The following is a 23,236-nucleotide window of genomic DNA, read 5'->3' as shown; positions in this document are numbered from 1 at the left end:
CTGCCTGCTCTAACTCTCCTTCTAACGCTGTACTGTGAACTAAGGTGGTCCTTAGACTCTGCCGCACTGACCTTACAGTGCTCTGTCCTGTGTTCTTCCTTGTCGCTGCTGCTGCCGCATGTTAGTCTTACTCTAAGTAGAATGGCGACTTCCTTAAAGGCAACAGGTACTTTTTAAATCTCTCCCAGAGTGCCAAAAACAGTACTAGACATACAAAGGCTGGCTGAGTTACTGATGATGCATTTGTTCCTTACCACAATCATAATCCTAAGACTTTTCAAAAGGCCAACCAGATTCAGTTATTACAGGAGAGAAAAAGTGTTTGTCACTGTTAACCATACACAAAAGGTGAGTAGTCTAAAAGAGGTTCTAGATTTAAAGGATAAAAATCCCGGCCAGACATGAAAACTTGTGTTTAAAATAACCATATCCTTAGGAAAAATTTGAATCTCACATAAAATGAGAATGTGCTACTTTCCTCACCTGACTTATTCTTCACTTCACAGCAAAAAGAACAGCTCTAGCACAGTCAGTCAGTCAGACAAGCCAAAAAATGACTCAATTTCCCATGGAAGACATCCCTCATCCCTCCCAGGCAAACACATGCCAGTAGTCAAGCCTTCCCAAAAAATGAAGAGGTATAACTTGCTCTTTATATCAATTGTCCAAAAGACAAAACAAAGGGAAAAGAGAAAAATCCTTCAAGAAGAAAACCTACTTTTTAACACTACTGTCAGGAGATAAAAATAATAAAAACATATAGTATTTTTTTTTTTTTTAATTTTTGACTGCACCATGAGGCATGTGGGATCTTAGCTCCCCAACCAGGGACTGAACCCTCGTCCCCTGCATTGGAAGGCAGAGTCTTAACCACTGGACTGCCAGGGACGTCCCAAGACATATAGTATTGATAAAAGAAAAATGTTGCTATGAGGAATAAAGGAATGAATACACATAAAGTATTTTGTATAATGCCTGTGGCATGAGTATTATATAAGTATTAGTTGCTATGTTTTATTTTACTATCATCGCTACATCTTTGCCTTATTTTTTAAAGAGGTATTTAAGTCAGCCTACAAGGGAGCATATAAGAAAAAAACAAGTAACTGAAAATTCTGACTTAAGATACAGCTGAAAGAAGAAAACACCTCTGCTTTGATTCAGACCACCATGCTCCCTCTGAAAATATTTTGTATCATGAGACAGGAAAGAAGACAGAGGGAAAAGTTAGGTTCTCTTTCCTCTGATAAGTGGAGAAGGTAGGTAGCTGCCCCAGAAGCTAAGACTAAAGGAGCTACTATGCATCCGAATGCCAAGCTGTTTTATACAGAAACAGTTCTTTAAAATTTAAGGTCAAGATAGGACTGGGAATTCAAATGGAAGAGTTAGCCTTGGGGAAAAAAAAAGAAAAAAAGCCTCTTTATCTGAAGCAAAGGGAAAGAAGTAAAAGACAGATATTTATAGATTTTTTTCCTGGCCAATCCCCAAGTGCCTAATTTGGATGGAACTCAAAGTGTCCCTGAACAGTCCCCACCCAGTGTCACCATCGGGACAGACAGCATGTGGCTCCTGGAGGTGACTCTGGGAGGAAAGCCTAGCACCATGCCAGCCTCTCGGGTCTCTCCTCTCACCTCTCCTTGGAAAACTCTTCCACTGCAGTCACACGAGTCAACTTACTGTGCTCAGATTAGCTGTGACATCTGGCTGCCTCCATGTCCTGGACCCTGCCCTCCTGTTCCCCACAGAAGCAAAACCAGTCAAGTCTTTAAGACCCCTTCAAATGCCATCACATCCTGATACCTCCACTTAACACCTCAGTCAAAAAACTGGCCTGTTGGGACTTCCCTGGAGGTCCAGTGGGTAAGACTCCACGCTCCCAATGCAGGGGGCCCGGGTTCAATCCCTGGTCGGGGACCTAGATCCCACATGCATGCCGCAACTAAGAGTCTGCATGCTGCAACTAAAAGATCCCGCATGCCGCAACAAAGACCCAGTGCAGCCAAAATAAATAAATAATTTTTTTAAAAATGTGATTCTGTATTAAAAAACAAGAACAACAAAAAAAACTGGCCCTGTCCTTCCTCCAACTCTATTAGAACTGCGTTAGCACTCCTATCACACTTAAATCACAGATTATCAGAGTTATCTGGGTACCTGTTGTACAAGTCTCTTGGACTGAGACATCTGTTTCTTTGGCTTTCCTATAGGTTCTGGGGCTTATTTAGCATTCAACAAATGGTTCCTATGTGAATGAATAAATATCCATCTCTTTGTCTGAAGAGGAACTTTCAGGCAAGGTAACCTATTCTCAGGAGTAGATCAAACTGGTGCAGGCAACCTAGATTCAGAAGCTCCTTTATTCATAAACGTGTATAACCCCTGGATTTTTGATACGGAGACACACACTAGAGAAAAGGGATCTACTCGCTCACCACAAACAAATGGCATGAGTTAGACCTTATCAATAAATGGGACATGTCAGAACTTAATCAGCAAGTAAAAGAACAGAATTCTCTCCCTACCCTGAATTTTTTTTTTTTTTTAAATAAAAATTGCAGTTTGGGTGGGCTCTATAAGATTATACATGCTGGAGATCTGTCTGACTAAATACATACTAATTTTGGGGTTACTATTTTATTTGTTCATAATTTTTTTTCTTTTTTTTTTGCGATACGCGGGTCTCTCACTGTTGTGGCCTCTCCCGTTGCAGAGCACAGGCTCCGGACACGCAGGCTCAGTGGCCATGGCTCACGGGCCCAGCCGCTCCGGGGCACGTGGGATCCTCCCAGACCAGGGCACAAACCCGTGTCCCCTGCATCGGCAGGCAGACTCTCAACCACTGCGCCACCAGGGAAGCCCCTATTTGTTCATAATTTTTAACCAACTGATATCCCAGTACCTTCCTAAATATGCCTATGTCTCTTTTCAAAAGTAATGTGAATGTTTTTAATATAAACCCTGAAGAGAGAAAAAAACTGTTCCCCTCGAAACTTAAAAATATACATACTCTGCACACAACGGTCAATTCAGGACCAAGTTTCATGGACGCATTTTGATAATTTCTCCAAAAATATGTGTGTGCATATGTATGTATGTTTAATGGCTCAGAAGATTGCACAGCACTGACTGGCTGTGCACTATGTCAAGGACAGTACATCTAACAAACCAGGGAATCCATGAAGATAGTGTAAGTAACTGGTAAGAGCATAAAGTATTATGAGGGTCACCCCCTGAGTCCCCAGCACTGAGCAGGAAGGACACAGAAAAGGCCTTGCTCTGTCCCTGCAACTTGCCATCTATAAGATTATTATTAATACTTCTCTTTTGCTTCCCTGTGAGAATGTGATAATAATATTAGTAGTCTTCAAAAGAGCACAGTATTACAGTATTATTTAATATGGCTTACTGTTACTATCTTTCTTTCATACAAGTAGAGTTTTCCTGGGTCTGAATTCTAATGGCTCTATGCCTCTAAACCTTTTACCGATAAACCCAAAGTAGCTTTGACCTATTCTGTGTCACTACAAAGGCAACTCTCCAAATTCTACATAGAGGTTCAATCCCAAATAGTCATACTAATGGGTAATCAATGAGGAACTTCCTTTTCTCCACCTAGTTTTTAGTTGCAACTCCTGCCATATTGATTAAACCATTTTTAAGCTGAACTAACAAAATGTAAAAGCCTCCAATATATTTGCCATGAAAATAGGACATAGAATTTTAAAAGAAAGGGAACTACTAAAGGTTATCAGTGCCCTAAGGAGAGAAATTGATAAATGAAGTATACTCTTAGGTAAAGTCCACTGAAGTTGTACCTACAAGAAAACTGTCAATTAACTAGAAATCTGCCTTACCAAAGTTCTTCCTGTGTTTCTTTTTCTTTCAAGATACCCACCAGGCATCCTACATTGTAAATGCCCATCGTGTGTGAGACACCATGGCAGGTCCCTGCCCACGAAACATGGCTAAGGCAGCGCCCCTATCAGGAGGGGCAGTACTGCGCAGGCCTCACAGTTCCCAGCACAGTTCCACCACCCAATGCAGTAGAGAGGGTAAAGATGGTGAGAGAAGGGTATGCAGGAGGCCTGAGAGAGTGAGGAGTGCAGCATGGGGCAGCACTTCTGAGAAGGGTCTTAAAGAATCCAAGAGTAAGTACCCAGGTAGGCTTCAAGGATACATTTCAGGCAGAGAATACCTCGTGGATAAAGAGGGGTCTGGCGCGGCTGGCAGCTGGACTGTGGAACACAACAGCAGAGTTGACAGTATCGTCTGAATAATCTCGGGAGCCAGACTGTGAAGTCCATGCCACACCACAAAGTTTAGCAAGAATCTCTAACATGAGCCAGAGCAGCAGGTCTCAACACGTGGTCTGCAAAACCTTCAGGGGCTCAGAGACCTCTTCGGGGCATCTGTGGGGTCAAAACTATTTTCACAGTAATCCTACAATGTCATTTGCCCTTTTGCTGTGTTGACATTTGCACTGACAGGCCTTAGCACAAACCAACTCAGCGGTACCAAAGTGAACCAGCAGCTGCTATATTCTTCATAGTATGAAAAACAAAGAAATATTTTCACACAGAATGTCCTTGATGAAGCTGTAAACATTATTAGTATCATTCAATTTCAAGCTTTAGATACTCATCTTTTTGATACTCTGTGCGACAAATGGGAAATAGACATAAAATACTTCTGTCATGGAGGTTATTACGGCTGTCTTGAGCAAAATCACCTGTGCAGTTGTTTTAAGTTGTGAGCTGATGCAGACACTTTTGTCATGGAACAACATTTTTATTTGAAAGAAAGACTGGCAAACGAAGCGTGGCTCTTCAGAACTTGCGTATTTTCCTGAAGATGAACAAAGTGAACCTGTTTCTCAAAAGAAGCAACTGGCAGTATTTATTGCTGATGATAAAATTCAGACTTGCAAGAGAAAATGAGATTTTTGAAAACCTGTATCTGCCACTGTGAACTTGCCAATTTACTAGTACTTAAAGACATTTCAGATGAGATTGGTGGTGATACTACCAAACATGATTTTCTGATTTGTAGAATGAAATGTTCAACATTTGGAAGAGTTGCATTATTCTGTGAATCAACATTTCCCAAATGACCAATGCATGATGTTAGAAAATCATGCATGGATAAAAAAAATCCATTCAAAGTACAAGATAGACCAAGTGGCTTTTAATGAGCTAGAGTACAGAAAGTTCAGCGATATGATTTCACACTCCACACTACAGATAACTTCTCAGAACTTACCATTTGTCAATTCTCATCTAGTATCAAAGAAGAATATCACAATTATCTGAGAAAACCATTAAAATATTCCTCCCTTTTCAAGCATATATCTGTGTTAGGCTGGATTTTCCCTATTGCAACAGTCTGAATGAATACGAGATATGAGAATCTGTTTTCTACTGAGCCAGAAGTTTGAGTAAAACAATGTCACTCTTCTAATTTTGTTTTTGTTTGGGAAAAGTTATTTTTCATGAAAATATGCTCTTTATGTTAACAAGTAGTGGGTTTACTATGTTACTGTGAATGAATTACATATTTTTAATGTATCAGTTTTAATTTCTAATATGGTACATAACTGAAGATATAACTCATATAAACAAAATTTCTTTGGAATGCTCAATAATTTTTAAAGTATAAAGGAATCTTGAGACCAAAAAGTTCAAGAACTGCTGAGTTGTAAGGCAGAAAGAGATTAGTGGTAAGGAAACCAAAGAGTCCAGGTGAGAAAAGATGAATATCTAACCCAGAAGTTTGAAGTGATAAGTTAAATTTGAGTGAAAAAAATTTTTTTGATTTGTGCTAAGAAGAAGGAGTCTGGGATGAAAGCTTTCTAGCTTAAGAGACTGTACACAGTCTCTTTAGCAAGTGGTGTTGGGAAAGGTGGACAGCCACATGTAAATCAATCAAGTTAGAACACACCCTCACATTACACACAAAAATACACTCAAAATGGCTTAAAGACTTAAATACAAGACATGACTCCATAAAACTCCTATAAGAGAACACAGGCAAAACATTCTCTGACATAAATCGTACCAATGGTTTCTCAGGTCAGTCTCCCAAGGCAATAGAAATGAAAGCAAAAATAAACAAATGGGACCTAATCAAACTTAGAAGCTTTTGTACAGCAAAGGAAACCATAAACGAAATGAAAAGACAACCTATGGACTGAGAGAAAATATTTGCAAATGATGCGACTGACAAGGGCTTAATTTCCAAAATATACAAACAGCCCATACAACTCAACAACAAAAAACAAACAACCCAATCAAAAAATGGGCAGAAGACCTGAACAGACATTTCTCCAAAGAAGACATACAGATGGCCAACAGGCACATGAAAAGATGCTCAACATCACTAATTATTAGAGAAATGCAAATCAAAACTATAATGAGGTACCATCTTACACTGGTCAGAATGGCTATTGTTAATCTACAAATAACAAATGCTGGAGAGGGTGTGGAGAAACGGGAACCCTCCTATACTGATGTTGGGAATATAAACTAGGGCAGTCACGATGGAAAACAGTATGGAGGCTCCTCAAAAAACTAAAAATAAAGTTGCCATATGATCCAGCAATCCCACTCCTGGGCATGTATACGGACAAAACTGTACTTTGAAAAGATACATGCACCTCTATGTTCACAGCAGCACTATTCACAATAGCCAAGACATGGAAACAACCTAAATGTTCATCAAAAGATGAATAAAAAAGCTCTCTCTCTCTCTCTCTCTCTCTCTCTCTCTCTCTCTCTCTCTCTCACACACACACACACACACACACACACACACACAGTGGAATACTAACTACTCGGCCATAAAAAAGAACGAAATAAATGCCATTCACAGCAACATGGATGGACCTAGGGATTATTATACTAAGTGATGTAACTCAGAAAGGGAACAAACTTCACATGATATCACTTATATGTGGAATCTAAAACACAACAAATGAACTCATCTGTGAAACAGAAATAGACTCACAGAGAACAGACTCATGAGACACAGAGAACAGACTTCTGGTTGCTGGGGTGGGGGGAGGGGTGGACTGGGAGGTTGGGGTTACATAGCAGATACGAGCTATTACACATAGAAGAGGTACATAACAAGGTCCCACTGTACAGCACAGGGAACTGTATTCAATACCCTGGGATAAACCGCAATGGAAAATAAAATGGAAAAGCATTGTATATATACATATAACTGAATCACTTTGCTGTACAGCAGAAATTAACACAACACGGTAAATCTACTACACTTCAATAAATTTTTTTAAAAAGAAAGAAAAATAGAGAGAGACTACATGAAAGCCAATGCCTTCAGTTTTATATATGTGAAGCGAGGCCCAAACAATTTCCTAATATTCTGAATGAAGCTGATGAATTAAGAGTAACTACAGCAGGAATGAAAAGCAGAGATGGTTTTCTGAAGGGCAAATAAAATCCTTTAGGAAAAGACTGTTTCCATGGTCTATGTGTGAATGAATTTAGCTGAAAGGTACTTTCTCATAGACCACGTGGCCGACTGTGTCTCATTCTATTTTTGAAAGACTGAGGCAAGTGACCAAGAGGTAAACTGACATGAGTAACTCTTTCATCCAAGTTTCTGGACTGCTTAGTAGGATCAGTGCCCACTGATGTACATCTTTATTACACAACAAATGATAGCCATAATGATACTCTTAAGCCATCAAGAAGAGAATAAATTTTGTTCAGTATTTAAGAAGCCAGTCAAATACATAGGTATTTTAGAAATATACTACATTAAAGACTTCCAAATGGAAGCACCAGCACTTAAGGCTTTACCTTCAGCTATCTGAAAACTCTGCAATTTCAAAAAGATTCACTTGTCAAAGCCTCCACAGAGTGCAAATGTTGCAATCTAATTATACGGTGGCTCTTCACTCCAGGGGCAGGTACTATGAGGAGCCACAAGGCCTAATTCTAAGGAATGGAAGTTAAAGACACGGTCGAAGACTGCATATATTTTTCTCTTCCTGCCAGAGCTGAGTTCCCTCTGCTACTCCCTGTGGTCATCAGAGCATATATGCATTTGGGGGATGTGGGGTGGGGGGCGGGGGGGAGTTATATCCCTTTACGAGGCCACCTTGTTAAAATGTTTAAAAATGTAAAATCAATGACAAGCGTTTGTCAAGTGTCTTACTACTATTTCTTTATCAAAAAGAAGTTCCTAAAGAACCATTTGTTTTGTGAAAACAAGTGCCAATATTTAAAGTGCTGTCTGTTACATTAAAGATGGCCCAGCGGTGCCTCTGCTTAGCAACAGCTGTTGAAATTTCCTGAGTAACTGTACATCTAAAAGTTAGACCCTTGCTTTTAAAAATATTTTGACAATTCCCACTTTCTACTTATTTAGATTTGTGCAATTATCTCTCTCCATTAGACTAAGTTAATTGGTTATGTGATAAAATCCTTTTCAGAAGAGAAATCACCAGCCTTCCTTCTTTTTTTAATATCTCATTTTATAATCTCATCTTCCCCAGTCTATGCTGGGGTGATAAATTGTAAGAACTTATACGAACAACTGCTAGAAGAATGAGACAACCTGGGTCTTTTCACAGCTGTTGCCGTTCCAGGCCTTTAGAGCTTGGTCAGTTGCAGATGCTGTAAGGAGGCTTATGTTTTGTTACCCTTCTGCTTTCTCAACCCCCACATTAAAGCTCTCCTTCATCCTCCCTTTCCTTTCTGCTACCCCCCCCCCTCCTTCCTGCTCCATGTTCCCACTAACCAGCCTTACGGAGGAAGGATCAAGGCAACTTTTCACATCAGTCGCTTTCAGGGCACCTTCATGTTTGTCCACTAATAAGTGGCTGGAATTAGGTAACCCATGGGGACTCTAAGTCTAAAAAAAAAAAATAAAAATAACAAGATTGAGTCAAAACAATCACAACACAAGCATCACTTTCTGGAACTGGAATGAAAAAACTGGCTCCCTATTTTAAGGCCAGCAAGGCTGTCAACAGGGGAAAATCCCCTGAGTGAGACATTTCAGAACTCCACTTCATGCCTGATGTTATAATGCCACCAAAAGTGAACAGAAGGGACTCTGGTATGTATAGGCCTAAACAAGAGATGATTCTTGAAAGGGCATGCGTTATCTTGTTTTTACTTAAACGAAGAGCCATGCCAAGAGATAGACATGTGGCAATAAAGGTCCCCATGGGGAATAAAACAAAGATGAGAAAACTAAGCATTATTAGGCTCTGATGAGCTTTCCACCCCCAGCCCTCACCGGCTCCAGGGACAGCTGAAACAGGAGCTCCCAGTATGACACCAAAACCAAAGTGAGGAGGTAGAGACACATGGTCACTATGACACTGAGCAGCAGATGTCAATCATCTGTACTCAGTGCTTCCAGCATTTCTTAAGAACCTCCATTGGCTTTATCGAGCCTGGGGGGCTATGCAGGTGGAGTGCGCCAATGACAAACTCTCAAAGCCTACGGGACACAGTCTTTCGACTTATAAAGCAAACCTCAGAGCACTGTCCATATTATGTGCCAATCTTGAAACAGCATTTCTGCTCACAGCTTGCAAGGCGGGTTCAGCTGCAATAGCAAATGTATTAAAGTCCCACGTCAAGAAAGCCAGGATTTAAATCCTCTTCCTGAGTCAAGGAGGAAAGAACAGTCTCAAGTAAGGAGAAAAACAATTCAATGAGCTTGATGTGAAGCAGACACAGCATTAATGAGGGAGGAGGGCCAGAGCTCTATTTTCTTCCTCTAGATCATCCCATTAGGGAAACCTAATGACTCCTAGGAAGGAACACAGCCTATTGCGTTGTGTACAATGGTGATAGAGACAGGAACTGTTCCATGGCAAAAGAATCACAACACAAGCATCACTTTCTGGAACTGGAATGAAAAGAGCTTCCTATTTTAAGGCCAGCAAGGCTGTCAACAGGGGAAAATCCCCTGGGTGAGACATTTCAGAACTCCACTTCATGCCTGATGTTATAATGCCACCAAAAGTGAACAGAAGGGACACTGGTATATATAGGCCTCAACAAGAGATGATTCCTTCCCTAAGTTCCCATGACTCAGATGCCAACTAGTGGTTCATTCCTTTATCTCTCCTAACAGAGCTTCTTGAGGGATGGGATGTATCTTACTCATTTAACCCATCATGCACCCTCAGTTTCTATTATAATAGAATTTGTGTGTTCAACACACAAAACAGTAGGTGTCTGCAAATTAAAGGCTTGATTTAGTTTTGCAAATGCACAACAGTAAGTCCTGTAGGAAGGGAATACATTCTAACAGTATCATTTATCACTGGAATCTTTTGTTATAAATGTTTAAAAGTAAGGAACTCATGCATGGATATATATGTGCTCTCTCCATGCTTCCCCTGCTGACAAGTCAGTCTGTGGCTTCCCACAATCCCTGGCCTCACAGGGGTGGAATGAGAGAAAAATCTCCTGAGTCTCTTGGAATGGATGTCCTGTTGCCCACAAAGTGGAGGTCACACACTGCACGGGTTCTGGGGCTTCTTGTCATGCATCCCCCTCCAGACTGGTCCAGGCCCTGATCCAATCTCAAGAGGCCTGTAGCTGAGGCAATGGCCCCGGCTCTTCTTTCTCCACCTCTGCCACTAGCCCAGCATGGGAGGGAGAGGCCTGATGCCAACCCACTGCAACCCGATGCAACTCCTAGACCTCTCTGCCTAAAAGGAGCTTGGCTTGTAGATGATTCAATGGGGAAATGAATACAATAGCATTTGGGATGGCAAAATGAGGAAAGCTGGCAAAGAAATGAATCGATGACGTCAGAAACACAAGAGCCCACAAGCACATTTACGTAAGTTATTATTTTCATAGAAACAGAAAGATGAAGGGCACTGGAAAGGGGATCTTCCTCCCTTTCTGCTTTTCCCAGGGATGCTGGGTTACCTCCCCTAGTGAAGGACACGGCAAGCACAAGGCTCTTCCCTGTCTCACGCCATTCGTCTACCGTGGCATGGCCAGGAAGCATCATTAAACCCACCTGTAGTCCTAACCGACTCACACGGGCTCGTTTGTAACCAAAGACCCCCCTGCCTTGGTAAGTAACAAATTGCATTAAATTACAGAGAAGGCAACCCAGGACAAGCACACATCAAAAGCAAGCTGCCGTGCTCTGGAAAGCAAAAAGCAACAAGAGGTGAGACTCTTACATCTGTCCAGATTGCCCTGCACTGTGACCGGCATGAGGCCCCACCACAGGCCTCCAAGAATCCGCGTGAGACGGCACTTTGCTGCAGGCAGTACTGCAGAGCTGACCAGGCAGCAGATGCCTGTACCACAGGACTCAGTGTGCAGATTCAGCTGTGCCCTTCCCATGACTTCGCTCCATGTACGGGGATGGCGTGAGGATTTCGTAAAACAGAAGAGGGTCACTGATAAGGAGAGGCGGTCCTATTTAAGTATCTCCCCAGCAGAGGAAGCACAGACCTGGAGAGGTTTGCAGGGTGCCTCAGCTTACAGTGGGATACTAAGGAGATGACTTCAGTGAGATGAGGTGATCTCTCAAGTAGAGGTGGGCAGGCAGGGAGAGGCCGGCCCACAGCAAGGCTCCAGGGTTTGGGGTCCTGGGCCTGGCTCTGTGCTAACTAGCTGGGCAAACAAGGGCAGGCTGTTTGAGCACTGGAGCACTCCGGGTATAGACTGCAAACTACAGGGTATAGACTGCATGACAGAGACTACAATGGCCGCCCTACACTAAGATTCCGTAACAAGAACAACTTATTCTGGAAGATTTTGACTTCCGGTAGTGGCAGAACCTGGAATACAAACAGAAAAGACCTTTATTTTCTTTTATTTTTTTAACATCTTTATTGGGTATAATACCTTTACAATGGTGTGTTAGTTTCTGCTTTATAACAAAGTGAATCAGCTACATATATGCCCACACCTCTTCCCTTGCGTCTCCCTCCCTCCCTCCCTATCCCACCCCTCTAGGTGGTCACAAAACACGGAGCTGATCTCCCTGTGCTGTGCGGCTGCTTCCCACTAGCTATCTATTTTACGTTTGGTAGTATATATGTCCATGCCACTCTCTCACTTTGTCCCAGCTTACCCTTCCCCCTTCCCGTGTCCTCAAGTCAATTCTCTAGTATGTCTGCATCTTTATTCCTGTCTAGCTCCTAGGTTCTTCATGACTTTTTTTTTTTTTTAGATTCCACATATATGTATTAGCATATGGTATTTCTTTTTCTCCTTCTGACTTACTTCACTCTGTATGACAGTCTCTAGGTCCATCCACCTCACTACAAATAACTCAGTTTCGTTCCTTTTTATGGCTGACTAATATTCCATTGTATATATGTGCCACATCTTCTTTATCCATTCATCTGTTGATGGACACTTAGGTTGCTTCCATGTCCTGGCTACTGTAAATACAGCTGCAATGAACATTTTGGTACATGACTCTTTTTGAATTATGGTTTTCTCAGGGTATATGCCCAGTAGTGGGATTGCTGGGTCATATGGTAGTTCTATTTGTAGTTTTTTAAGGAACCTCCATACTGTTCTCCATAGTGGCTGTATCAATTTACATTCCCACCAACAGTACAAGAGCGTTCCCTTTTCTCCACACCCTCTCCAGCATTTATCGTTTCTAGATTTTTTTGATGATGGCCATTCTGACCTGTGTGAAATGATATCTCATTGTAGTTTTGATTTGCATTTCTCTAATGATTAATGATGTTGAGCATTCTTTCATGTGTCTGTTGGCAATCTGCATATCTTCTTTGCAGAAATGTCTATGTAGGTCTTCTGCCCATTTTTGGACTGGGTTGTTTGTTTTTTTGATATTGAGCTGCATGAGCTGCTTGTAAATTTTGGAGATTAATCCTTTGTCAGTTGCTTCGTTTGCAAATATTTTCTCCCATTCCGAGGGCTGTCTTTTCATCTTGTTTATGGTTTCCTTGGCTGTGCAAAAGCTTTGAAGTTTCATTAGGTCCCAGTTGTTTATTTTTGTTTTTATTTCCATTTCTCTAGGAGGTGGGTCAAAAAGGATCTTGCTGTGATTTACGTCATAGAGTGTTCTGCCTATGTTTTCCTCTAAGAGTTTGAAGGTGCCTGGCCTTACATTTAGGTCTTTAATCCATTTTGAGTTTATTTTTATGTATGGTGTTAGGGAGTGTTCTAATTTCATTCTTTTACATGTAGCTGTCCAGTTTTCCCAGCACCACTTATTGAAGAGGCTGTATTTTCTCCACTGTATATTCTTGCCTCCGTTATCAAAGATAAGGTGACCATATGTGCATGGGTTTATCACTGGGCTTTCTATCCTGTTCCACTGATCTATATTTCTGTTTCTGTGCCAGGACCATACTGTCTTGATTATTGTAGCTTTGTAGTATAGTCTGAAGTCAGGGAGCCTGAATCCTCCAGCTCCATTTTTCTTTCTCAAGATTGCTTTGGCTATTCGGCATCTTTTCTGTCTCCATACAAATTGTGAAATTTTTTTGTTCTAGTTCTGTGAAAAATGCCAGTGGTAGTTTGATAGGGATTGCATTAAATCTGTAGATTGCTTTGGGTAGTAGAGTCATTTTCACAATGTTGATTCTTCCAATCCAAGAACATGGTATATCTCTCCATCTATTTGTATCATCTTTAATTTCTTTCATCCATGTCTTATAGTTTTCTGCATACAGGTCTTTTGTCTCCTTAGGTGGGTTTATTCGTAGATATTTTATTCTTTTTGTTGCAAAGGTAAATGGGAGTGTTTTCTTAATTTCACTTTCACATTTTTCATCATTAGTATAGAGTAATGCAAGAGATTTCTGTGCATTAATTTTGTATCCTGCTACTTTACCAAATTCATTGATTAGCTCTAGTAGTTTTCTGGTAGCATCTTTAGGAGTCTCTGTGTATAGTATCATGTCACCCGCAAACAGTGACAGCTTTACTTCTTCTCTTCCGATTTGGATTCCTTTTATTTCTTTTTCTTCTCTGATTGCTGTGGCTAAAACTTCCAAAACTATGTTGAATAAGAGTGGTGAGAATGGGCAACCTTGTCTTGCTCCTGATCTTAGTGGAAATGGTTTCAGTTTTTCACCATTGAGGACGATGTTGGCTGTGGGTTTGTCATATATGGCCTTTATTATGTTGAGGAAAGTTCCCTCTCTGCCTACTTTCTGCAGGGTTTTTATCATAAATGGGTGTTGAATTTTGTCAAAAGCTTTCTCTGCATCTATTGAGATGATCACATGGTTTTTCTCCTTCAATTTGTTAATATGGTTTATCACATTGATTGTTTTGCGTATATTGAAGAATTCTTGCATTCCTGGAATAAACCCCACTTGATCATGGTGTATGATCCTTTTAATGTGCTGTTGGATTCTGTTTGCTAGTATTTTGTTGAGGATTTTTGCATCTGTGTTCATCAGTGATATTGGCCTGTAGTTTTCTTTCTTTGTGACATCCTTGTCTGCTTTTGGTATCAGAATGATGGTGGCCTCGTAGAATGAGTTTGGGAGTGTTCCTCCCTCTGCTATATTTTGGAAGAGTTTGAGAAGGATAGGTATTAGCTCTTCTCTAAATGTTTGATAGAATTCGCCTGTGAAGCCCTCTGGTCCTGGGCTTTTGTTTGTTTTAAGATTTTTAATCACAGTTTCAATTTCAGTGCTTGTGACTGGTCTGTTCATATTCTCTATTTCTTCCTGGTTCAGTCTTGGAAGGTTGTGCATTTCCAAGAATTTGTCCATTTCTTCCAGGTTGTCCATTTTATTGGCATAGAGTTGTTTGCAGTAATCTCTCATGATCCTTTTTATTTCTGCAGTGTCAGTTGTTACTTCTCCTTTTTCATTTCTAATTCTATTGATTTGGGTCTTCTCCTTTTTTTTCTTGATAAGTCTGGCTAATAGTTGATCAATTTTGTTTATCTTCTCAAAGAACCAGCCTTTAGTTTTATGGATCTTTGCTATTGTTTCCTTCATTTCTTTTTCATTTATTTCTGATCTGATCTTTCTCATTTCTTTCCTTTTGCTAAATTTGGGGGGTTTTTTGTTCTTCTTTCTCTAATTGCTTTAGGAGTAAGGTTAGGTTGTTTATTTGAGATGTTTCTTAAGGTAGGATTGTATTGCTATAAACTTCCCTCTTAGAATTGCTTTTGCTGTATCCCATAGGTTTCGGGTCATTGTGTTTTCATTGTCATTTGTTTCTAGGTATTTTTTGATTTCCTCTTTGATTTCTTCAGTGACCTCTTGGTTATTAAGTAGTGTGTTGTTTAGCCTCCATGTGTTTGTACTTCTTACAGATTTTTTCCTGTAATTGATATCTAGTCTCATAGTGTTGTGGTTGGAAAAGATAGTTGATATGATTTCAATTTTCTTTAATTTACCAAGGCTTGATCTGTGACCCAAGATATGATCTATCCTGGAGAATGTTCCATGAGCACTTGAGAAGAATGTGTATTCTGTTGTTTTTGGATGGAATGTCCTATAAATATCAATTAAGTCCATCTTGTTTAATGTATCATTTAAAGCTTGTTTCCTTATTCATTTTCATCTTGGATGATCTTGGTGAACGTGGGGTATTAAAGTCGCCTACTATGATTGTGTTACTGTCAATTTCCCCTTTTATGGCTGTTAGCATTTGCCTTATGTATTGAGGTGCTCCTGTGTTGGATGCATAAATATTTACAACTGTTGTATCTTCTTCTTGGATTAATCCCTTGACTAATTAGTGTCCTTTTTGCCTCTCTCTTGTAATAGTCTTTGTTTTAAAGTCTATTTTGTCTGATATGAGAATTGCTCCTCCAGCTTTTTTTTTTTTTGGCGGTACACGGGCCTCTCACCGTTGTGGCCGCTCCCATTGCGGAGCACAGGCTCCAGAGGCGCAGGTTCAGCGGCCATGGCTCACAGGCCTAGCCGCTCTGCGGCATGTGGGATCTTCCCGGACCAGGGCATGAACCCGTGTTCCCTGCATCGGCAAGTGGACTCTCAACCACTGCACCACCAGGGAAGCCCTCCAGCTTTCTTTTGATTTCCATTTGCATCTAATATCTTTTCACATCCCCTCACTTTCAGTCTGTATGTGTGCCTCGGTCTGAAGTGGGTCTCTTGCAGACAGCATATATACGGCGCTTGTTTTTGTATCCATTCAGCCAATCTATGTCTTTTGGTTGGAGCATTTAATCCATTTACATTTAAGGTAATTATCGATATGTATGCTCCGATTCCCATTTTCTTAATTGTATTGGGTTTATTATCGTGGGTCTTTTCCTTCTCTTGTGTTTCCTGTCTAGGGAAGTTCCTTTAGCATTTGTTGTAAAGCTGGTTTGGAGGTGCTGAATTCTCTTAGCATTGCTTTTCTGGAATGGTTTTAATTTCTCTGTCAAATATGAATGAGATCCTTGCTGGGTAGAGTAATCTTGGTTGTAGGTTTTTCTCCTTCATCACTTTAAATATGTCCTGCCACTCCCTTCTGGCTTGCAGAGTTTCTGCTGAAAGATCAGCTGTTAACCCTATGGGGGTTCCCTTATGCGTTATTTGTTGTTCTTCCCTTGCTGCTTTTAATACTTGTTCTTTGTACTTAATTTTTGATAGTTTGATTACTATGTGTCTTGGAGTGTTTCTCCTTGGATTTATCTTTTATGGGACTCTCTGTGCTTCCTGGACTTAATTAACTATTTCCTTTCCCATATTAGGGAAGTTTTCAACTATAATCTCTTTAAATATTATCTCAGTCCCTTTCTTTTTCTCTTCTTCTTCTGGAGCCCCTATAATTCAAATGTTGGTGTATTTAATGTTGTCCCAGAGGTCTCTGAGACTGTCCTCAGTTCTGTTCATTCTTTTTTCTTTATTCTGCTCTGCAGTAATTATTTCCACATTTTATCTTCCAGGTCACTTATCTGTTCTTCTGCCTCAGTTTTTCTGCTATTGATCCCATCTAGAGTATTTTAAATTTCATTTATTGTGTTGTTCATTGTTTTTTTTTCATCTTTAGTTCTTCTAGGTCCTTGTTAAATGTTTCTTGCATTTTGTCTATTCTATTTCCAAGATTTGGGATCATCTTTACTATCATTATTCTGAATTCTTTTTCAGGTAGACTGCCTATTTCCTCCTCATTTGTTAGGTCTAGTGGGTTTTTATCTTGCTCCTTCATCTGCTGTGTGTTTTTCTGTCTTCTCATTTTGCTTATCTTACTGTGTTTGGGGTCTCCTTTTTGCAGGCTGCAGGTTCGTAGTTCCCATTGTTTTTGGTGTCTGTCCCCAGTGGCTAAGGTTGGTTCAGTGGGTTGTGTAGGCTTCCTGGTGGAGGGGACTAGTGCCTGTGTTCTGGTGGATGAGGCTGGATCTTGTCTTTCTGGTGGGCAGGTCCATGTCTGGTGGTGTGTTTTGGGGTGTCTGTGGCCTTATGATTTTAGGAAGCCTCTGTGCTAATGGATGGGGTTTTGTTCCTGTCTTGCTAGTTGTTTGGCACGGGGTGTCTAGCACTGGAGCTTGCTGGTCGTTGAGTGAAGCTGGGTCTTGGCGTTCAGATGGAGTTCTCTGGGAGATGATTTCGCTGTTTGATATTACGTGGAGCTGGGAGGTCTCTTGTGGACCAGTGTCCTGAACTTGGCTCTCCCACCTCAGTGGCACAGCCCTGATGGCTGGCTGGATCACCAAGAGCCTGTCCTCCACACGGCTTTCGCGCCACCCTAGCCTCGAAGCTCCCGCCCCTGTTCCTCAGGCCAGGACTGCATGGGAGCAGAAAAGACCTTTAAATGGTCCCACTACGAATCTTATGATCCCATTCCATTTGTGCAAACAAACCAAAGGGGTGGTGAGGTATCTCCAACTCAAGTACATTTTTCTAGTGGTCTATCTTTCTTCAAGGAGACTCCGAGCAAGAAAGTAAGTCTTACTTTTTCATGATTTATCCCCCTCTCCATTTTTTTTTTTTTTACTACTGCTTCAGGAAAGGGGTGGAGCAAAATTTCCCAGATGCTGTGATGCTCGAAAAGTATCGCATGTTCTATGTAGTAAAAGAAACACACACATGTGTTATGTATACAGCAGTCCCCCCTCATCTGAGGTTTTAATTTCCATGATTTTAGTTACCTGTGCTCAACCATAGTCAGAAAATATTAAATGGAAAATTCCAGAAGTAAACAATTCATATGTTTTTAGTTGTGCACCATTCTGTGTAGTCTGATGTAATCTCGCATCATCTCTCTCTGCCCCACCTGGGACGTGAGTCGTTCCTTTGTCCGGCATATGCTGCCCATTAGTCACTTAGTAACTGTTTTGGTTATCAGACTGACTATGTCAGTACACAGTGTGGTGTTCAACTAACCCTTATTTTATTTAATAATGGTCCCAAATCGCAAGAGTAGTGATGCTGGCATTTTGGATCTACCACAGATGTAAAGTGCATCTTTTAAGTGAAAGATGAAAGTTCTAGACTTAATAGGGAAGGGGGGGGAAATCGTATGCTGAGGTTGCTAAGATCTATGGTAAGGATGAATTTTCTGTGAAACTGTGAGGAAGGATAAAGAAAATAGTGCTATTTTTACCGTAGCACCTCAAACTGCAGAAATTATGGGCACCGTGCGTGCTTAGTTAAGATGGAAAAGACATTACAGATTTAAGGTATTCTGAGAGAAAGATCACATTCACATAACTTTTATTACAGTATAGTTATAACTGTTCCATTTTATTATTGTTGTTGTTAATCTCTTACTGTGCCTAATTCATAAATTAAACTTTTTCACAGATATGTATGTATGTATATGAAAAAACAGTCTATATAGGATTTGGCACTATCCAAGGTTTCAGGCATCTACAGGGGTCTGGGAACACACGCCCCACGGATAAGGGGGGACTACTGAATATCTCGCATGAATGAAAGTTCCGAGTCAAATTTAGACATTCAAATAAACACTTTCCACAGTGTCCACTTTGGGGAGCTATACACTTAACCTAATTATTCCTGTTATAAGTAGTTCAAACTGTTCCAGAAATCATCTTCTGCAACTATATTCAATACAAATCCAGGAACCAAACACAAAAAATCTATTTCATTCTTACACTTCGGTTCGACGCCAAATTCCAACTGCATAATGACTAGGCTTTCAAAACTCTTAAATATATATCAATTCTAATGACTCAGGACAGAATGCCAACTGCTACACAGATAAGGAAGATCAATATAAAAAATATTTGGCTTACTGTGACTTCTGAGTAAGACTTAAACTCAAGATATTTTAATTGTGCTCCTAAGAGTATTTTCTGTTCTGAACTTTATGGAAAGTATCTTCATTATCAACTAACTTTCTGTTGAAGACTACACACGTGGCAATGACTTAAGACCATGTCACAATTCTTCGGTTCCACAAGGAGGGATGGGGCTTTGGGGGTTCTCAGAATGGAAGCAAAATGGCTATATCACTGCATGAAAGAGGCAAGGAGGGAATGTAGATTTATACTGGCTGAATGGAAATATTTAAACAGAGGTACTACTCTTTTTAATTCCTACATGGTTCACATATTACCAAATACCTCCATTCTTTATGCTTCTTTTAGTAAATGTTACTTTTCAGTTTCCTAAACTGAAATTGGGGCATTTCTGGCAATTCTTGGATCTTTGAAGGGCCAAGTACATTGTGAAAGCAATAAAGAACTATAAAGCTGGAGAGCACACCAAAGGTTCCCTGAACCTATCCCTACTTTCTAATGAATATTTATACCATGTGTGTTACAACAAGGTTATCACCAAGGAAACATCACTACATTTCAGACAAGCACTTCTCAGGAAGAATTCATCTCTCTGTGAACTTCTAGAGCACCTTAAAGGCACCTATGGCACATCTCACATACTGCAGCCACAGACTGTGATCATGCCTGTATGCGCTTTCTTTATTTAACTAAACTGGGGACAAAGACAGTATCTAACCTCTTTTTTACTTCCCTAGATATTTGATGCAATACCTTGAGAGGGAAAGGTATTCACTTAAAGTTTACTAAATGAACGAATAAAGGAAATCAATGCCACAGACTACATCACGAAGTTGAGCAGCCTAATGGGCCCAAAATATCAGAAATCAGCACCCCTGAAACCTTTTCTGGATAAACAATTCCATATACAGCGTGCACCTTTACTCTTATGGTGGCCAACCAGCAAGGCATCTTCTTAAAATACATAATCAAAATCTGAGAAATCTATAAATGTCCCAATTATGTGCATCACTGAGAAGGACCTAAGCCTTTCTCCACAGATCAAATGATATTTTTCTTTTAGTTTTTCTACTATGGAAGCTTCTTCTCTTAAGAGGGGAAAACAAGCAGCCATGAAGTCATGTTTATGTCAGTAAGATGAACACAGAACTTGGGGTCAGAAGCAATACACTAGTTTTTCCTGAGAGGTCGCCCAGTGGGGGCCCTTCCAAGTCTGCTGGCAGAAATAACGGTTACACCCAAGCCTGAGTTTCTGACATGGAATGCACATATCTTCACCCCCACAAAAGACAATCCTCCTTTAAAATGAAACTTGGGAAGCCACTTGAGGTAAACAGTGTAAAAATAATACACCATTCCTTAGAAACGTCCCTCTTCCCAGGGGGTATATAGGAACTTAGAGAGGAGAATTTACCATTTATCTAGCTGAAAGATATCTATTCATAAGCCACCCTGAGTTTGCCTATATATTTTAACACTTACCAGGCTGTATCTTATTGGTTTAGTAATTGTCTCTTCCCACTGGAATATGAATTTGAATGTGGAGACAGGCTTATTTTCATTTCAGCATTTCTAAGGTCTAGCACAGAGTTCAAGAACATTTGTTGAATGAAGTTCTGAATAAATCAGTGCACCTTCACAGTAAACACAAACTGACACGGTAATTTAAATAAGTAACACTATGGGGCCTGATACAGTTGGTAACTTCTTCCAAGATCATATTAACCATCACCTATTTAAAATCATTCATCCATAGAGTCTTAAGAGTGGGTCTGATAATTCTGAGTTAGTTTAAAATGAGATTAGAGTTACACCCTACTGCTTATAAAACGTCTAGTACATGCTGGACACTATACTAACTCTAGTTAGTATAAATAACTCTTGCAGTTGGCATCATTATCCCAAATTTATACATGAGGAAACTGAGCCTCTAAACAAATGGATCAAAGTGGCAGATCAAGGGCCAGAATTGGGATTAAAACTGTGGTTTACTGGGCTCCATAATCTTTCCACTGTGCTTGGCTACTAACCTTGGCTGTCAATATAATGAGATAAGGATGAACAAAAGTGAGATGAGGAGTGTAACAAATGGGCCAAAAGAGTGATAAGAATCACATTTGGTTCTTTTGTCCCAACAGGTGGGGGGGGGGGGGGGGAGGGGAGAAAAGACACACATGCCTCCTCCAAAATGCACATATGACCTATGATTAAGCAGTTCTATGAGAGGAAGAAGTGGGTTATTAATCAAAGTAAGACTACAGAGCAAAACACCCTGGAAAATGTTCAAAGAAAAAGTGATCAGTAAGAACTGGCCATTAAAAGGAAGTGTGATTTTAAAATGTCCTCCACGGTTGCCCTTTTACTCCAATACAGTAAGATGTACACCCCAACATTCATGAACTTATTCCTATCATTTTAGAATCAAACACTGGTTAAAAATTAAGAACCTGAAGAAACATTAGAGATTACCTAACCATTATACAAGTGGGAAGATGGAGATCAGAGAAATTAAATAATTTCCTCAAGGTCACTGAAAAATGTATAGCTATATACAATGGTATACTACTACTCAGCCATAAAAAAGAATGGATTTTTGCCATTTGCAATAATATGGATGAACTTGGAAGATATTACGCTAAGTGAAGTAAGTCCAACAGAGAAAGACAAATACTGTATGATATCGCTTATACGTGGAATCTAAGAAAATAAAACCAACTAGTGAATATAACAAAGCAGAAAGAGATTCACAGATAAAAAGAACAAACTAGTGGTCACCAGGGGGTAGAAAGAAGGAGGGAGGGGCAAGATAGGGTCAGGGGATTAAGAGGGACAAACTACTGTGTATAAAATAAATAAGTTACAAGGATATATTATACAACAGAGGGAATATAGCCAATATTTTTTAGTAATTATAAATGGAACATAACCTTTAAAAATTGTGAATCACTGCTAAACAGCTGAAACATATAACATTGTACATCATCTATGCCTCAGTTTTTTAAAAAAAGGAAAAAATGTATAGTTAGATCATTAAATTATACTCTTACATATATTATTTACAGATATTTTTACATTAAGGATGTAGTTTTTCCACTTACGGCTTTGTGATCTGGGGTTCTTTAAGGCACTTCTTTTTTGCAACTATCTTCTCTAGAAGAACACTTGGAGAATTTCTTGTTAACCCCATTTCAGAAGAGACATCCAGAGTATCTCCAAAAACTCTGTATGAAAAAGCTGAGGAGTATGTTTCCCTGTGACTGAAGCTAGCTCTAGATTTGGACCCAAAAAGGATAATTGGCAGCGGGGTTGGGTGCAGTGCTAGTTCTCTTACATGCCAAATATACGCAGAGAAGACTTGCGACATGAAGAGGCCACTTTGCTTTTTCCTAGATGACAAGTATACCACAAAACTATATATATGTAAATATGAGAGCAGAGACTTTTTTAAAATTGAAAACTGTTAAATAAGAGGGTAGGATGTGTGAGTCATTTTGAATATCAGTGCTACGACCAGTCCAGTTAGTTACCAGATAGCCTGAGAGCTGCCATATGTTCCTATGGCAGGTGTGCATGAAGGGTGTGAAAAGCCACACAAAACGAAAACTTTTTTGAAGAGATTCCTGGACTAGGGATGGAAATGTAAGCTCGCCCCCTTGAGACAAGAGGAAGGAAACACAGAAAATAATCAAACTACAGGGAGAATTCAAGATTTTAACCAGAAATAGTCCAACACTGCCCTTACCACAACCTTGAAGAAACAAATATTAATATTGTTGTAAAAATAACTAAGAATGGAAATTCAGTTAATTTAATATTTGGCTGTGTCGGGTTTTTTTAAAATAGATTTATTTATCTGTTTATTTTTGGCGGCGCTGGGTCCTCGTTGCTGCACGCGGGCTTTCTCTAGTTGGCGGCGAGCGGGGACTACTGTTCATTGGGGTGCGCAGGCTTCTCATTGCAGTGGCTTCTCTTGTTGTGGAGCATGGGCTCTAGGTGCTCGCGCTTCAGTAGTCGTGGCTCACGGGCTCTAGAGCACAGGCTCAGTAGTTGT

This window comes from Phocoena phocoena, chromosome 2 (genome assembly GCF_963924675.1).
Source record: "Phocoena phocoena chromosome 2, mPhoPho1.1, whole genome shotgun sequence".
Lineage (NCBI taxonomy): Eukaryota > Metazoa > Chordata > Mammalia > Artiodactyla > Phocoenidae > Phocoena > Phocoena phocoena.
Note: the sequence above shows the minus strand (reverse complement) of the source record.